The following is a 16853-nucleotide window of genomic DNA, read 5'->3' on the forward strand; positions in this document are numbered from 1 at the left end:
ACTTTCCTTTCTTCTCACACACTGATGAAAGCTGGAAAAGCTTTTGGTGTCTGACCTAAAATAAAACATCAAAAAACCCCAGTGGTGCTGCTGCATGTATGTGAATATACTGTGTTGGTAAGTGTGTTCTAATTCAGTTATTTTACATAGGCCACATGGAACACATAGTTCTATTTGAACAGCACCCTGTGAAACTAAATTTACTAATAATGCTTTAAACATTCAGTACCAGGTTATTTATTTACATTATTATATCATTTATGTAAGTATATTATACTTATATTAGTAAATAAAACATATTAGATTTATGTAGGCAACAACTCCACCTATTCATCGCTGAGGTAAGCAGGAATATCTCTACACTAAACCAAATTTAAACCTCTCATCTGAAAGGAAATTTGCCTATTTAAGTTGTAGAAATCCCCTAACATTCAGAGATGGTATCTTCATAAAAAACACCATTTTAAGATAAGTATTTAGGCAACCACAGTCTGTGGTATGATTAGTGAGTGGGAGAAAAGGACTTCAAAACCTGGACTTGCAGAGAGGGCTCAAAAATAACTTACAGAAAAAAGTCTTGCAGAAGTAGGTAATCTGGGATTAGAAAGGAACATTTCTAGATTGTTTTTCGATTTTTTAAAGAAACTTGAAGACAAACATACCTTTCTAGGGAAATTCTTACATTCTTATTATTTGCCTGAATGCTTTGTGGAACACTTTCATTATGTATCATAAATGAAACAATAAAAATGTCATCTGGAAATTATGATTTGGTTTAAGGTTTGTCAGGTCATTTTTAAGAGCATCAACAAATGGTGTAAGAAGCACTACAAAGATCATTTTGTAATTAGTAGTGGTGTGCTTGTAGTGTTGATTAATTTCAGGCAATGATTTCTGAGTACACTGGGTATATAGCAGAGTTTTTTAGTATAATTAGACTTTGAATGCCAAGGTTGCGATCAATAAGAATTAAAAGACCATTTTCAAAAGCTATACTTATACAATTTATACAATCACTTTTTCTTTCCTTTAAATATCTCAAAGCCTGAGGCATAAAAATTGTCAGGATTCTATGCTAGTAACATCAAAAACTCTACTTCTTTTCTTGCTTCATATAATAGTTACCTAACCTTTTAATTTTCCACGTAAAATAAAGTTTGTTGATATTTAGTTCATTTGTATTTAGTTTAGCAGGTGCCAATTTAATTAATAATCAACCAAATGACATTCTAGATTTGCTTTGGATAGCAGTTCAATGCATTCTATTGATTTTTGTGTTATTGGACTAGATGTTGTCATCATTATTACTGTGTGCCATGCTTCAGGCAGGATTTGAATTAACCAGTAGTATTTCAGTATAGGGAATTTTTTCTTTCAGCATGAAAATCATATTATAGTTCAGCAATAAACTACAATAAACTATTTTCAATATCCTTTTGGGGTATTTGCTGGGGTTTTTTTATTTTTTAAACCCACTTATGAATTTAAACATTCAAAACAAAATGCTCCCAAATGTTTTAGCTTAATTATATACAAGAAAGTTTTTAAGTTTTGTTATTTTTGTTAAGGGTCTGCTACATTTTCCTCAGATAATAATAATAATAATAATAATAATAATAATAATAATAATAATAATAATAATGTGATGTTACCTAACTGGATTAGCTAACATTTTAACAGGAGGGTTGAGGTGAGACAGTTCTGTGGATTAACAGAGTCCTTTCTTGCAGGAGTAACAGAATTTGAGAATAGTGTAGATTTCCCTCTGTTTTCTATCCCCAAAAAAAGTATTTTTTTCTTTTGAAACTAGTATTTATGAATGGAGGAAGTTTTGTAATGAGTACTGTAGCCTTAACTTTATAAATACATGGCAAAATTTAAGGCCACAGATACTGAGCTCTGAACAGGGGTCTGTTCCATATCAGTCTGACTATTCTTATGACTAATGAAGTATTGTGAGTATGGAAGTGGTGTATCAGCTACATCTGGTTTTGCAATGGGGTTCAGATTAGACTCAGCTTTTTCAAATGTTTACAAAGATTTTAGAAACAGATGGAGACTCAAAGCTAAGGCAAAAATTTTTCACAGAGTTATGGAATGGTTGAGGTTGGAGTGACCTCTGGCCACTGTCTTTTCCAATGCCCTGTTCAAGCAGGGTCACTTACACTTCTAGAAGTGATAGTCATTACTACATTTTTGAGACATTCGTAAAAACTCAAACAAACAAATTAAAAAATTGCTTTCCAGGCAACAAAAAAGATGAGAAATTGAGGAATGTAAAGGAGTTTTCCATACTCCTGTGGGAAATATGTTCACTTTGAGAGAGCATTCTCTGGTTAGGTGGCCATGCAAATGTAAATTGCAAAGCAAAAATGTGTGACTAAATTAAAGGAAGACATTCTAAACACAAGTCCAAAGAGGTACTAATATAGAAAGACCTGCTTTTCAATATGGAGTAAAATATGTAATTAAAGTAATAACATGTAGTCCCATTTGAGGACTTTTTCCAAACTTTGCTTAATTTGAATTTCACATACTTGACATCTTGTTTTGACAATTCATCTGATTATATCAATATGTCACATTATGCAATAATAGTGCAACATGATGTATTTCAGCACAATGAGTCATCCTGATGGCATGTCAGATCCAACATATTCCAAATCAAAGTTCCTTAAATCATAATGATTGAAATCTCTATTTAAAAGAGCTTTCCCTGCTCAGATTATTTGTATTTCCTATTGCTTCTGTTAAGTTAAGCCTGGTCTTTTACAGCCTGCCTCTCTTGACTCAGTTATCTTTCACTGTAAGTCAACACATAAGAGAAAATAGAAATGTGCAGAACCTCAGGGGTAAAATAGAGAACAAAACAACCTTTCTTTTCTTGTACTTTTGGCCAGGTTTGAAAATACACATCTAGAGGCTTAAAGTAAATTTCATTCCAATAGTAATTGAGTTCCTACACCTCTCTAAATAATCAAGATATTCTGCCCTTAAAAGCTGGCGCCAAGCAAAAGAAGTTGGGGACATTTAATGAGTAAATCTTCTATTGCAAACTTTGGGCAAAAAAATATCATTATTGAATCATGTCAAGAATTCCTGAAAAAAAGTTTCATTTTCTCTTACTCCAAGGAGGCAGAGCTAAAGACAAAACATATACTTTTATTGCTGCATAGTAATAAAAAGTAATAAATTTTTTAAAAAGAAAAGATGTATTCTCTTTTTAGTTTTGTTACCTGAAGAAGACTTCCTGAGTTTTTTATGATTTTTTTTTGCCACAATAGAATATTTGGATATTAATTTAGTAGAAGAATTACTTGATATCATTTTCTGCTTGTTCATATGAGGGGACATATGGATTGTTTTCTTCCTCCTTTATTTGCCACTATTGCTAAAAACACAGGAGGCATGCTATTTATGGGGGATGATAAATTTCCTCAGATACAAGAGTTCTGTTGAAATCTGGGTAGTTCATTCAATTTGATGATTAGCTTTTTTTGCTGAAGTAGCTTAGGAGGGCCTCTGTTTGATGTCAGTGTCTTCCCTTGCTTCTTTGAGAAGGAATTCGTGACCTAGTTGTGAAAATGTTTAGAAAAAAGTTGCTTCAAGGGTTACATACCTTATTAGCTGCTTTTCCACTGCTGAACATTACTACCCTTAATCCTAATCGAAGTTATATACACACACACCTTAGCAGACAAGTGGGTCACCCTGCTGAGTGGATTTCAGGCTCCTCAGAAAGTGATACAACAGCAAAACCATTGCATTAACCAAAATAACTGCCAATGATCATAACAGGTCCTGGCATTGGGTGGAAAGGGCAGGAATCCTGGCAACTTCTCCGTTTTCTCTGCCTCTTCAGCAGATAGTCTGTCTTTTCTGAAGACACTGCTCTACTGTGAGAGGAACCTCTTGTCCACTGCCAGACTTTAACTAAATATTAATTGGGAAATTAATGAAAAATACAACACTGAGTCTATGAACCCTCTAATTTGAAATCCTGATGTATATGTGCAGAAGATGGGAGGGAAAAGCAAGTATAAAGCAGAACAGTGAATGTTGAATGTGAGATTATTTTTTTGCAAAATATTTCTGAGTGTGCATGGGAACCCACTGAAATGCAAGCTGACAAACGCTGCTGAAATGCCTGCTATAGGGGATTGTTTTTTTGTATAGATTATGAAATTAAACGATGTACAGAAGCCTCACTTTTGCTACCATAAGGGGACAAACCTGGTAGATAGCACCCCAAAACCACATGCATTATTTAAATTATTTATTAGTTGAAATCCAAGGCCTTTCAGAATAGCAAGCCATCTAAAAAAATTCAATAGATAAGAATACTTTTTTTGCTTCAGTAAACCAGCGTATTTTTGAGTATAACTGCTGGCAGAAATAAAACATATTTTTCATTATTACCCTGTTGATAAGTGACAATATTCCTGTCTGATTTTATTAAATGGAAAAATAACCCAGAAAAAAATCCAGACAGCACATATTAAAGTGAAATGTGTGTAAGTACCTTACACTTTGACAAGATGATCAAATAATATTCATTACAGATATTCACAAAATAGATCTGAAAAGACTATTGGACATATGAATAATTATAACTCTCCTGGAAACAGTGTAGTATTTGATGTATTGTATGCTCTGTAAATTTTCATATGTTAGCTGTTTCTATACATGTAGTTTGTGACTGAAATTTTGGGGTGTATTTTTCTCCTTTGGTTGCAACTGAGGTTTCAGGATACATTTTCCTTTTCTTTGTATTGCTTGAGTTCTGATTTTTGTGAGGGACAGGAACATACTCTCTGATTATTTTTTTTTAATATTACATTTTTACATGGCTATATTTGCTAGCCAACAGCTATATTTCAGTTTATCACCAGACTGCCTTGCAAATGGAAGCACTTTATAAAACAAGTGAAATCACAATACCCAATCATTCAGAAATATTGGACTACTTCAAATTTTTATAAGCTCTTAAATTTTGAGGTGATCAGGGTTCTGAGCTTGCATTGCACAGAATAATTTAAAATTATTGGAGCACTTCACATATTTTTAAAACCACTTCAGCTAGGAAATGATGGGGTTCCAGAAATATGTGGCTTATAAGGGTATAAAATTATCAGAGAGCTTAAGTGTTTCATTGTGAAAGTGATCAAGGTTCCTTGCTTGCACATTGCAAAGCAATTGAAAATTACTGGAGTGCTTCAAGTGGTTTGTGTTTTTAGGATTTTAAGTCCCTCCTGCTCAAATACTATTTAAAATTGTTAATGTTTCCAATATTTTCAATTACTGAGTACACACCCATTATCCTACTTTTCCTTATTTTGCATTTTCCCTTTGTCTTTTTTTTTTTTTTTTTAGGTCCCAATATTTGTCTTTCAGAGGTCTCAGAGTTAACTAAGGCTTGAAATCCTTTAGTTGCGAACACACAGGAGCTTTGATGATCTTAACTGTGCTATTGCATTTAGAAAAAAAAAATTAAGGAATAGTTTTTATTAATGTCAGTATCCAAAGCTGAAACCTGAGGTTGTGCCTATATATTTCATCATTTATAGATTATTTTCCACATGTAGCTTATTTAATTTAAAATTTTATAAGGTTTAGATTTCAATGAATTAAAATTATTTAATATTGCTTCTGATATTACCATGTTGGTTTTTTTTTTTAATTACCTTTAAAACACTGGGTTTTTTCTTTGTGTGCCCTCTTTTCTCCTCCTCTGCTTTCTGTCTTCAATACACACACTGAACAAACCACTGGTACATCATAATTCATTCTCTCACAGCTCATTCTCAGTACTATGTTTTGGTAGAACTCACAGTGGGTAGAATTTTGAGCTGGATTTATCATCCACACAAGAGAATCATAATAGTTCTATATTTTAAGAAGGGAAGAAAAAAGCCCTATAAAGTGCATCATTCTGCAATGCATTGTTTCTGTACATTGAATTTATGACTGTAAGAAGGAAATCACTTGTGTTATACAGGTATTCTATTGTGTGCGTTTAAAAATTTAATTCAGTCCCTACTGTGCTATTCGTTTTACTTAACTGTTTTCATGAACTTTGCTTATTTCAGGTCTATATTTCCCTACCTTATCTCTATTATGAACTGTTTGCTTCACCCATTTTCCTCTTCCAAAAGTGTAAAGAAAATAATGTAAGCACCTTGGGGTTTTTTTTCTCTTTTTAATTTTTTAAAGTAGAAGTGTAGTAGTAAAAAGGAAGTATTAATTTTTATCTTCATGTTGTATTTATGAACTATATTAGCAATAAATAATTTTGTGAACAATTAAATACTTTAGAGAGGATTTAAAAATGTTTGCGCAATAGGATGAAATTTTCTTTAACTAGAAGAGTATAATGATAGACTTAAGACAAAGAAACCAGAAAATACATGCAATAAATAGATCAGTTTTTTTTTGATGAACAAAATGGAAATACTACACTGACATAATATTGCATTCATTCTCATGTTACTGTTTTCACTTTTAAGATACCTAGAGCAGGCAGGAATCCTAGGAACCGAATTTGAATGGACTGTTTGTAAACTTTATTTATAATGTTTTTTACCATTCCTTTGTGAGAATTTCAAATTGTGAGCTGCCAAAAAGTGCTTACAATGTAAGAAAAACTTGGAATTAAAAAATTACCATCTTGTATATGTTTTATGCTTGCTGTCATGAACCTTCAACCATTAGAAAATTATAGAAATAATAGTATAATAATCTAATATATAATAGTATAATATATAATAATAATATTAAAAGAAATATAGAATAATTTTGTATAGTCCTATAGAAAATTATAATAAATTATTTTTATCTTAGAAAATCACATCTATATTGGCTACAGATACATCCCTATCAATAGCCTCTGTTAAAATGATTTTGCAGTTTTTGAAAAAGAAATGGCTATTGCAATTACAATTGCTGGAATAAAAAAGATAGATACATTCAGGGATTTAAAAGACTGAATTCTGTAAACATTAGTATAGAAATTGTTTACAGTGTTAACACTGACCACAGACTGAATTTTCTGCATTACACTAAATCATGTCTTATTGGGCAAGGGCCTGGCCTCTATTTTTCAAGGCAGTATTTTCAAGTAGTCAAGTGATCACAAGGAAAAAGATGCTTGTGCCTGTAGTTCATTTTTATCAAACTGATTTTAGAAAAGAAAGGAGTGAAGCCTTCAGTAGGCACAAAAATCTCTTCCCTGACATTTCTCTCAGTTTTTGGTGACACTAGGTATCTGAGCTTTGGGAGAGATTTTTTGGGGTGACTTTGAAAAAACTGCCTAGAAAGTGATGATGATATATCTTTCTACCATAGTACTGTTGTCTTTTCATAGCAGATATATATTGACACTAGAAACTGCTATATGAAGATGACAAACAGGTTTGCTTGGACTGAGTGTGGGCTGCATAAGTGCAGTGGTAAAGCTGTCCATGGGCAGCAAGGTCTGAAGGGTGAGCATCTACCAAAGGGTTCCAAAATATCCACCAAAGTAACGTGGGAGAACTACTGAGTTCAGACTGCCTGAATTCACATTGCAGAAACTGGAAGATGGTTTTGTGTCCTCCACCTCTTAAAAAAACCCAAAGAAAAACAAACACCAAAAAAACATACACCAAAAAAGTGTATGCAAGGATTTACTGCTATCTACCATCAAGGTAAAGATACCTCTGAAAGAAGACTCTTGATCTTGGTGAGGATGACCATCTTCAGGCAGTATTAAGCAGCAAAATGAATAGTGCATTATCAGTGCCTAAGGCTGTTCCTTAGAACTTATTAATAAGTTTAGACATCTCATAAATGTGCTGCTGAGATCAATCTTGATTTCACATATGTAGGCATGTATTTCTCTAATTTTCGTACACATAAGAGTATTTAGACAGTGTAACCTAATTATTTGTTGCACTTCTGCCGTCCTTCTCTTATGTTGGTAATTTTAGGACTTCATGGAGGGTCTAAAACAATGTTTCTGGAGGAGAAAAAAAAGGAAATTATTTAATAAATACAGTCCACATCACCCGCTTTTTAGAAAGGGGGATATACAGCTTTTCACCCAACTGGCATATGTCCTTACCATGGATGATGTGTAAATTGTTTATAAGAAATGTGTGTACAAATGCCTATAAACTCTTCTGACAGGGGAACCATATATATGTTGAGATTTGTGGAATGGTTTGGATTTTATTTCTTTCTTGCTTTCTACCAAAAATTGGTCACAGATCTGCTTTTTTTTCCTTTAATATACTTTTACAATGTACTCCACATAAGTACAGGACTTTGAACAAGGGGATTCAACTATTTTAGCACTTCAACTAGAGGGTGATGAACAGTTAATTATGTATAGAGATCCTCCTAGAGAAAGGGAATAAAGAGACATCTTACCACAACAAAAATATTGTTTCCTTTACCTTCTGTTGCAAATTCAATTAATTTGCCAACTGAGCACTATTGTGGAAAACCAAGGAGAGAGAAATAGAAGTGTCTGTTGAAAGAGGAGCTTGTGATAAAATTACAGGGTTCAGAAATGTTGATGGTTTTCCCAGAGCTTACTGGATTCCTGAAGCATTTATTTCATGGTTTATCACAGATGTCTTCTGCAGCCCTCCTTATCGTGCTGAGCAATGCTTTTTTGAAATTACACATGTGAAATTGTAAAAAAAAAAACCAAAACACAACAACTAAAAATCCAGAATGGTTTTACTATTTACTTCCTATAGTGTTTCATTTTTGGACACTGAAGTAAGACCTGAGTGTCTTTTATTTCACAAGTTAATGGGTTTCTTTACTTCTGAGTATAATATATGAATACATTTCCCAAAATATGTTCCTATATGCATTTTCCCAGAGGCTGAATACTTGTGAGTTGTGATTTATCAAAAGCAGGGGTTCCAAATTCCTTACCACAGACAAAAATTTTAAAAAATTTTTGAAATCTTGATCTTGAATAAATACCCATAATGTTTTAACACTCTAAATTTTAAAAAGAGTACATATTCAAATAGCCTAAATTTCCAATAACTTAAAAAATTCCCTAGGGGGAAGTAAATATATTAGTCAAGGTGAGAATCTGTAGAGATAAAATGTAGTAAAGATTTAACTTTTTAATAAAAATTTTACTTAGAAACACTGAAAGCTGTAGTAATGCTCTTTTAATATTCAAAGTCATTATTAATTTTAGTTCTATTCATTTAATTGTGATTTTTTTCATTCTTATATGTTTTCCAACACACACTTACATTTATATCATAATCAAAGAAGTGTTGTTGGAAATCAAAAATTAATTAATATATTAATAATTTTTTTATTCCTAAAGCTTCATGGTTAAAACATTGTAGAAAAAGCTTTTTAGAAGCATTAGAAAAAGGCAAAATGCTGGATATTACAAAATGTTCCTGAACAAAGATTTATAAACACATATTATTCAGTATACTTTTTTTGTAGCATTGATATGATTAATAATACATTGTATTTTAATGGGATATGGTATGTGTGAAAAGGAAAAAGAGACTGAATTAAACCAGCCCTTTTTAATTTTTTGAGAAATAAAAAAGTCTGCCTATTTTACTGGTGTTTAACATATAGGAAAATGCAACTCATACACAGTGCAAACTTCTACATGTGGATGCAATTTACAGAAAAATAGAATTTAAGAATAGTGTTTTAAAAATATCTCTCTGTGGAAGGTGGTCACTATGAAATATAAGAAAGGATAGACCATTTATCTTCCTACAGAGTGAGTGTGTGTACCATAAATTAATTAGTCTGATAACTAATACTAATAATTTTAGTCCTTGAGAAAGTTTTAAAGTTTGGTCTGGAAATTTAAAGGCTGTGTAAGGTTAGTTCATTCAGTGTTTTAAGCAGTTAGAGAATACCTTTTATTTTTATTGCAAATGGGAGAGAAATTGACCTCTTCCTGCTAATTCTCTATATAACTTAAACTATCATAGGAATAAAATTATTTCTATGCTAAATGAAATAAATCCTACAAAACTGATTGTTTTTTCTTTGTGGTTTTTTGTTTGTTTGTTTGCAGTTGTTTCTTTTTTTGCTGTTTTTTTCTGGTGTTTTTTGGTAGATTTTTGGTTTGGCATTTTGGGTTTTTTTCCATTTCCTTGGTTTTGGGGTTTTTGTTTTTTGCCTTTGAAATATAGGACAATTTTTTTCCCTAAACCTTTGGTAAATGTGATCAGGTGTTTGGACTGTAATGAAGAAAAGATAAAAGACAATTTTTAATGTTCTTTCCATCTATTTCTAACAGATGTTCCTATAAAAATTAGGTTTATACAGTCATTCTCAGTCAATTACTCCCCTACTTACCATACATCCAAATCAACACAGTAGTGGATTAACCCTTGTGAGCTTCATTTGAAGGAGAAGGCCAGAGAAAGATCAGGTTTTATGTCCTCTATGGCAGTTCCAGAAATTGTTTAAGCAATATACTCACAATTTTTTCACATGCCACAATAGTGCTGTCTCACGACTTAGGGGTGAACAGAGTAGAACTGGGATTGTGACTGCGTGAAGGATTGGGTAATAATTCTGAGGTGAAAAAGGCACAAGTGAGTAAAAAAGTCAGGCTTCATTGTGTTCCCCGATAATTATGTACATTATTGCGTATGTAATTCCATCAGTGGCATCCAGCACCTGCACGTAGCTGAGGTGTGTAGCACTGACTGTACTGCTAATAGTCAGGAGTACTGGGGCTTTAGAATTTGTTATATTTACACATAAGATCCTGGTACCAGCCACAAACCTGTGGGACCCTACCTGGGACAGCAAAGTTGCCATTTAGTGGCTCTTATTTAAAAGGCTGAGCCAAGTGGCCTTTGCCTGATTATTCGCTCTACGACATTTCTGATACTGCTTCTGCTTTGTGCAAAAAACCCCAAAAACACTGGTCTTTTGCCCAGAATGACCTGCAAATCCTGAGACAGTGGAAGATATAGAGAACTTGTCAGCAGGGGTTTAAACTGTTTGGCTGATGGGCAGCTGCTGTGATTGGCTCTACTCACAGGAACACCAAATTGACCTCTTACCTTGCATTTGATGTTTGCCCTTATAAATATTATGGTCTTGCCTGAACATCTGCTCAAAGAAGCAGGAACTGGTCATAATCATGAAACCAAAATTCTTGCAATTCCAAAATTGTAAGACCATTTTCTGACTCAGAAAATCCAGTTATTTTCCTACTCTGGTGATACTAACCTAAAATGACTCCATGTTTTACTCTTTCATTTAAATCAAACAGTTTATTCTCAGAATTGATGCTTTTTAAAAAAAAAAAATTTAGATGAGCTATTAACCTTAGTGGCTTGCCTTTAACAAAATTTTGAATGAGTTGTTTATCTAAAGTGTCAGTCTCTTTGCAGTCTGGGAATCACTTACAGCTGCTTGATTGCTTCACATCTACTTTTGCTCTGAGTTCTTCCTGTGTCCTCCCCATTCCTGCATCTCTAGGGCCATCTGCAGGACATCTCTCCAGCTGAACCTGCAGGTAACTTTTCCATAGGGCCTTGCTTTCAGAGGCCCTTTTCATCTCACAGTAGGCAATGGCTACGTAGATGGGGCCTCTTTGAAATCAGATCTAATTTAATGATTTACTGAGAGACAAAAACCTGCATTAACTACTATCCCTTTCCAAAAATATCTAGTCTCATGTTGCACAAAATTTTTGAATGCAATTGTCCTTTGTGAAGGACTACGGTGATCAGGAGTGCTTGAGGGTAAAGTGATTTTAAATGGGATGGGTGCTTTTCTCCACCTGATCAGCTGAGTAAACAGCAGTGGTGTAAGTTTCTAGGTGCATGAAGCATGTCATTTGGGGTTTTTTTCATATCTTGGCTGTTTAGCTTAGTATGGATGTGGCTCATCCAGAGCAGGTTATGTGGCCACTGGATGAGAGTAGCCACCAAAGCAGTGGAGCCATAGTCCATGGTTTTTTGGGTTTTGTTGTTGTTGTTTTTGTTTGGATTTTTTTCTGTTATCACTTCAGTAATTAAGAACAGTTAGATTTTATATCTGTGTGGCTTTGGATGGTTTTCTAGTTCCTATAAATGGACTGCAGGGGTTTGCAGCCCTTTTCCAGGAGAGACATTAGTCACTTCATAAATTAGCAGGCTGGGAGGAAACCTGTGGTTGCTCACACCAGAGAGAACAGGGTGAGGGATGTTCTACTGCCATTGAATTCAGGTGAGATGGCTAGTGGGAAGCTCTAATGCCACTTGGCCAAATTCCTTCCTGAAAGCCCATGGCTTAGAGGACTTTGCTTTAGAGCAAATTTGATCCAGACTGGTTTCTGAGGTCTGCTTTCTGCTATTCAGTCAGCTCAGAGGAAATTTCAGCAGTCTGGGTCTGGAGGTGTCAGGTCCTGCCTGCTACCACTGTGAGGAAGGGCAGATGACCTGTCAGCTCCCCAGCTGCTTAGGTCCCTGTCCAGAGAAACGACAGGGTCAGTGGTCAGGCTGGCAACTGCCTGTTTCAAAAGGGCAGCTTTCAGTTTAACCTTGAAAAGGAGTCTTCTGGGATTTGCATCTGCTTTTTAAAGCCTATGGAATCCAAATTTCAGCTTCCTAAAGATGATTCCCCCTGGGCTGGGAGCCAGTACCTCTGGTAAGAAGTACTGCAGGGCTTCACCAGTCAGAAACTTCGCTTATTTATTTGCAACTTTTGTATTTACTGCCGAGTGGCTTCTTAGTTTTATTTGAAAAGGAAATTGACTTCTCTCTCTCTTTGTCATTGCCTTGTTAACAAGGAGGAGGAAAAGCTGCCTAATCTCGACATTATGAGAGTTGTTAGAATTGATCCCAAGTGAACTCTGGAGAGCAGAAAGTCAGATCACCTCTTTGTTTTGTTCCAGGGGGTTACCGAAAGGGAATGACAGCCTTCAAGGGACCTATTTTCCACTGGCTGAAAGACTGCATTAAGCAAGCATGTTTAGTGAAGGGTAAAGAGAGTACCAGTGGGAACGGACGCATGCACCACCATAGCAGGCACGGGGCTCAGAGCAGAGGAGGCAGATGTCTGCTGTGCAGAGCTCTCTAAAGAGGCCACGTGGGCCTTTCTGTGTAATTCAGCATTGCAGACTAGATCCTCTGCAGCTTCCTCTGGGGTTCTTGGTAGAGAATGGCTACAGGCAGCCTCTTCTAGCCTCTCCTCACCAGAACTCAGAAGTACTGCTTGTTGATCCAGCTTGCTCCACACAGGTGTTGGGATATAGGGATTTCTGTTGTCGTGATTAAGTTTCCCCATTCAAGCTTGTGTAGAAAGAATCCAAAAACTTTTACCATAATGGTTTTTTGGGTGAGTTCTTAACATTGTTTTATTCCTCTTTGTTTAAATATGGCAAATAAAAATATTCCTTCTAGTATTCCTGGTACCACAGAGAAATATTTTCTAAGTTTTCTTTTCTCTTTTTGAGATTTGTTCCATGTATATAAACAGAGTACTTTGAGTAGGCTAGTGCCCTTTCAGGAGAGAGGATGCCAAATTTCCATGCCAATGAGAATTCAGCTTGCAGGGTTAGAGAAGTGGGTAGTACAATGTAAGATGCAAAACAGCAATATCGAACTTTTCACTGATACAAAGAGAACTGCAGTAAGGCTAATTTGGGTCAGTGCTATAGACCAAAAAAAATAATTGAAACTCCTGTATTTGTTCCAGAGCAATATGTAATATATTTGTTTCAATACTGTAGTTTCAACGTGCAGGCAGAAAAATTCCTTACAAGACTAGGAAAGCTGATCTCTTATACTTGAGCTCAGAGAGAATTAGAAAAAGGCAAGTGTTTCCTATGAGGTTTAGTATCCTGATGAGATGTGCCACCAGTGAACCTTCTGCCCTACCTTGTTTACCTGCATGCTTGCCAGGTGGACCCAGAGGGAAAGAGACTGCCTGCAAAAAGACATACTACAACTCCCAGGAGTCACTGCAGCCTCAATGAATTTTACTTCTTTATTTCTGTCTAAGGCAGACAAAGAAAAAATACCTTTTTCCCTCAGTGCCTAAATTCTAAGGGCAAACAGAAACTCATGCTTTTGGTATTTTGTCTTTACCAGACAATATGTTAGTCAGACTTACCAATGTGCTTGGCTCTTTCAGGCTACTTCCTTCCAGCCACACAGGGAGAGATTTTCTGGGAGAGGACAGTAAGGCATGCACTCTTTCCCCCTTGTTCTTAAGATTACATTGAGCAGGTCCTTGGCATAGTGTTCCCTGACTCTAAAGGAATAGGTGGTGTGGAAATACAAAGAGAAAGGTGCTGGAAATTGAGCCAGTTATTTCTTCAGTGAGGCATTTAGGGACTGCTTCAAAAGTTGTTGGTGAATCAGATTTCTGATTGATTCTGTGAGTTGCATCTTCAAGTGAAAACTGAGTATTGAGGTTGTTATTCCATAAGGTCTTCAAATGACTGCTGAGAGATCCAAGTATGACCCACTTTCCACTCTTATTTTTTAATTTTAGGTCTGTCTTTAGTTATGAGGAAGACTAGTCCACTTAAAAGGATGATGTAGGAAACAGAAATTTCCATCGAGCTGGATAAGAATGCCTGATGGTGAAAACAAAACTTTTATATAAGGAAGTTATTTTCAATGATCTCTAAACTTTATTCCTCTTCTCTTTTTTTTTTTTTCCTCTTTTCTTCCTTTTCCTTCTTGTAACAAGAAACACAGGTAGTTTATCCTACTCAAGGAAATGTCATTGGAAAGCCAAGGGAAGCAGCAGGAAAGAGTTGATAAAATGTTGATTTCTTTTTTTAAAATTTCGTATAAATTTCTTTTAAATTCTAAGCATCTGTCACTATTACAGTTGTTGAAAAATGTTGTTCAAAACATCAACAACTGTTTAACACTTAATCTGTAACCACCTTTTCTGCCGAATGGTTAAAAATAATTATGTAGCAGCTTTAATAGTTAAAACCTCTTTTTTCAAAGCAACCAGTAGGCCTTTTTTCAGGTACAGCCTGTATCTACAACAAAGAGAATTCTATGATGGGGAACTTATTCTAAGACAGGATTTTTATCATGTTGGGAAATTTCTTACCAGCATTATTTAAAAGCTTTTTAAAAAAATCCTCTCTCACACCTTTGTTCTTTCTGTGCCAAGAAATGTTGCTACATATTTAATACCGTATTTTAAATGTTTCATATGTTTATGACATGAAATACATGTACAATATAATCAACGCTCTTCAAATTCTACTGTACCTATTTCACTCTAAACAGCAGCCTGACAGTTTGTGTGAGGAAACTCTTCTGACCACAAATGTTGTAAATTGAGAAATAAGTTTTATAACTATTTTTTTACAGCTTCAATCTCTTTCCATTACACGGCAAAGACAAAATGTCGGGCTGCTGGGAAGAATGCTGCTTCTTTCACTCTCTCTCTCTTAAAATTATTCTGTTTATTCTGAATGTTTTGTAATTAACTCTTAAAAAGTCTGTTTGAATTTGGGGAACCTATAAAAAAATAAAAAGGGACAGAGTGAGGTTTGCTCATCATTCTAATCTGGATCAATATAATTGTGTATTTCTCAAACCACCAAATAACACCCTGGTGGTAACTTCACACCACTAAGAGAAGACCTAAACAAGAAATCAGTTGAAACTGAAAGGCTCCTCATTTCTCTCAAACAGGATACATTTTCTAATTTTATTTTCATGGATCTGACATGCACGTATGCATACAGAATACCTAGGAATCTAGCTCCTGCAGGTAATACAGATTAGAATTTTCTTTCATCGCATGGTTTTTGGGCATGGGTAGGAGCAAAGCAAATTTTATTTTTGGTAGCAATTAAGTATTACATTGTAGTGTTTATATGTTAGTTGGAATAAAAAGAATGTTACCTGATGGAATGCTTGATATAGTTAATGACATGTAAAGTAAAATATTGCAGGTAGTTTTCTTTCATGGAGAGTGATCTGTCCAAAGGTAATTTGGGTTTTTTTTATTGGGGTTTTTATTGTGGTTGATTGACTGGTTTGTTTTTTTGTTTGAGTTTTTCACAGTGAGAGCTTTTAGTAAAAAAATAACTTTTTTTTTCTTTTGTTTTGACATTTCTTTAGCACATTCCTGGGAGATTGTGGAGTGCAAATTTCTGATCACCAGGTTTACATGGATCTCCTCGCCTATGCTGTCAACGGCCCAACTTTTCCTCTCACTAAATAAGTGAATCATAGAACTTAAAACACCCAGGCCTGATGTAAGACAAAGTGACTTGGAGCAAAAACTGAAACATTTACTGGGATTTGCAGAGGCAAACAAGTAAAAAAAAAAAGTTTTTAACACGGTTTTTGGGTCTGGTTTCTTTTTCATTAGATGATGCTGTAATTACTAATACTTCCACTTGTGGTTTTCACCATAGCTGCAAGAACAGATGATGATTTTAAGTCTTCATAAATTAATGTAGCATACTTTGCAATAGTGAACACTAACCTCTTCTTGTGAGTGTCAATGTGCTGTGTGGTATTGTATAAAGACTGTAATGTTTCAATTTCCATCCTGTTCTCTTTCCGCTGTTGCTTGTTTACTTTGGTTTCATCATATAAATATTTGTGTGCATACTGGTTTATTGTGTTGCTCTAAACACATGTGAGTCTAATTACCAATGTGTTTAATTTGAATATAGTGTTACATGGTTTTTAATCATGCTCCAAGTCAGTTTTAATGGTTACAAGAAAAGTATTTCTGGAACACATACTTCTCAGACTATAAGGATGTACTGTTCCCAGAAATAGTTGAGATTATTTAATTTATTAGCAAATGAATGTTGTGCAAATACTTTTGGATGAGGTCCCAATGTTAATTAACAGAAAGTAAAGTCA

At 34.7% G+C, this 16853-nt stretch overlaps 1 long non-coding RNA gene across 1 annotated transcript; it reads left to right on the forward strand.

Annotated features, from left to right (window-relative positions):
- The first annotated feature begins 11479 nt into the window (after positions 1-11479).
- Positions 11480-16346, forward strand: LOC135289557 (uncharacterized). The gene is made up of 3 exons (XR_010352303.1): positions 11480-11524; positions 15663-15741; positions 16095-16346. It is a non-coding gene; the product is annotated as an uncharacterized LOC135289557 (long non-coding RNA).
- The last annotated feature ends 507 nt before the right edge of the window (positions 16347-16853 follow it).

The sequence above is a fragment of the Passer domesticus genome, chromosome 1 (genome assembly GCF_036417665.1).
Source record: "Passer domesticus isolate bPasDom1 chromosome 1, bPasDom1.hap1, whole genome shotgun sequence".
Taxonomy (NCBI): Eukaryota; Metazoa; Chordata; class Aves; order Passeriformes; family Passeridae; genus Passer; species Passer domesticus.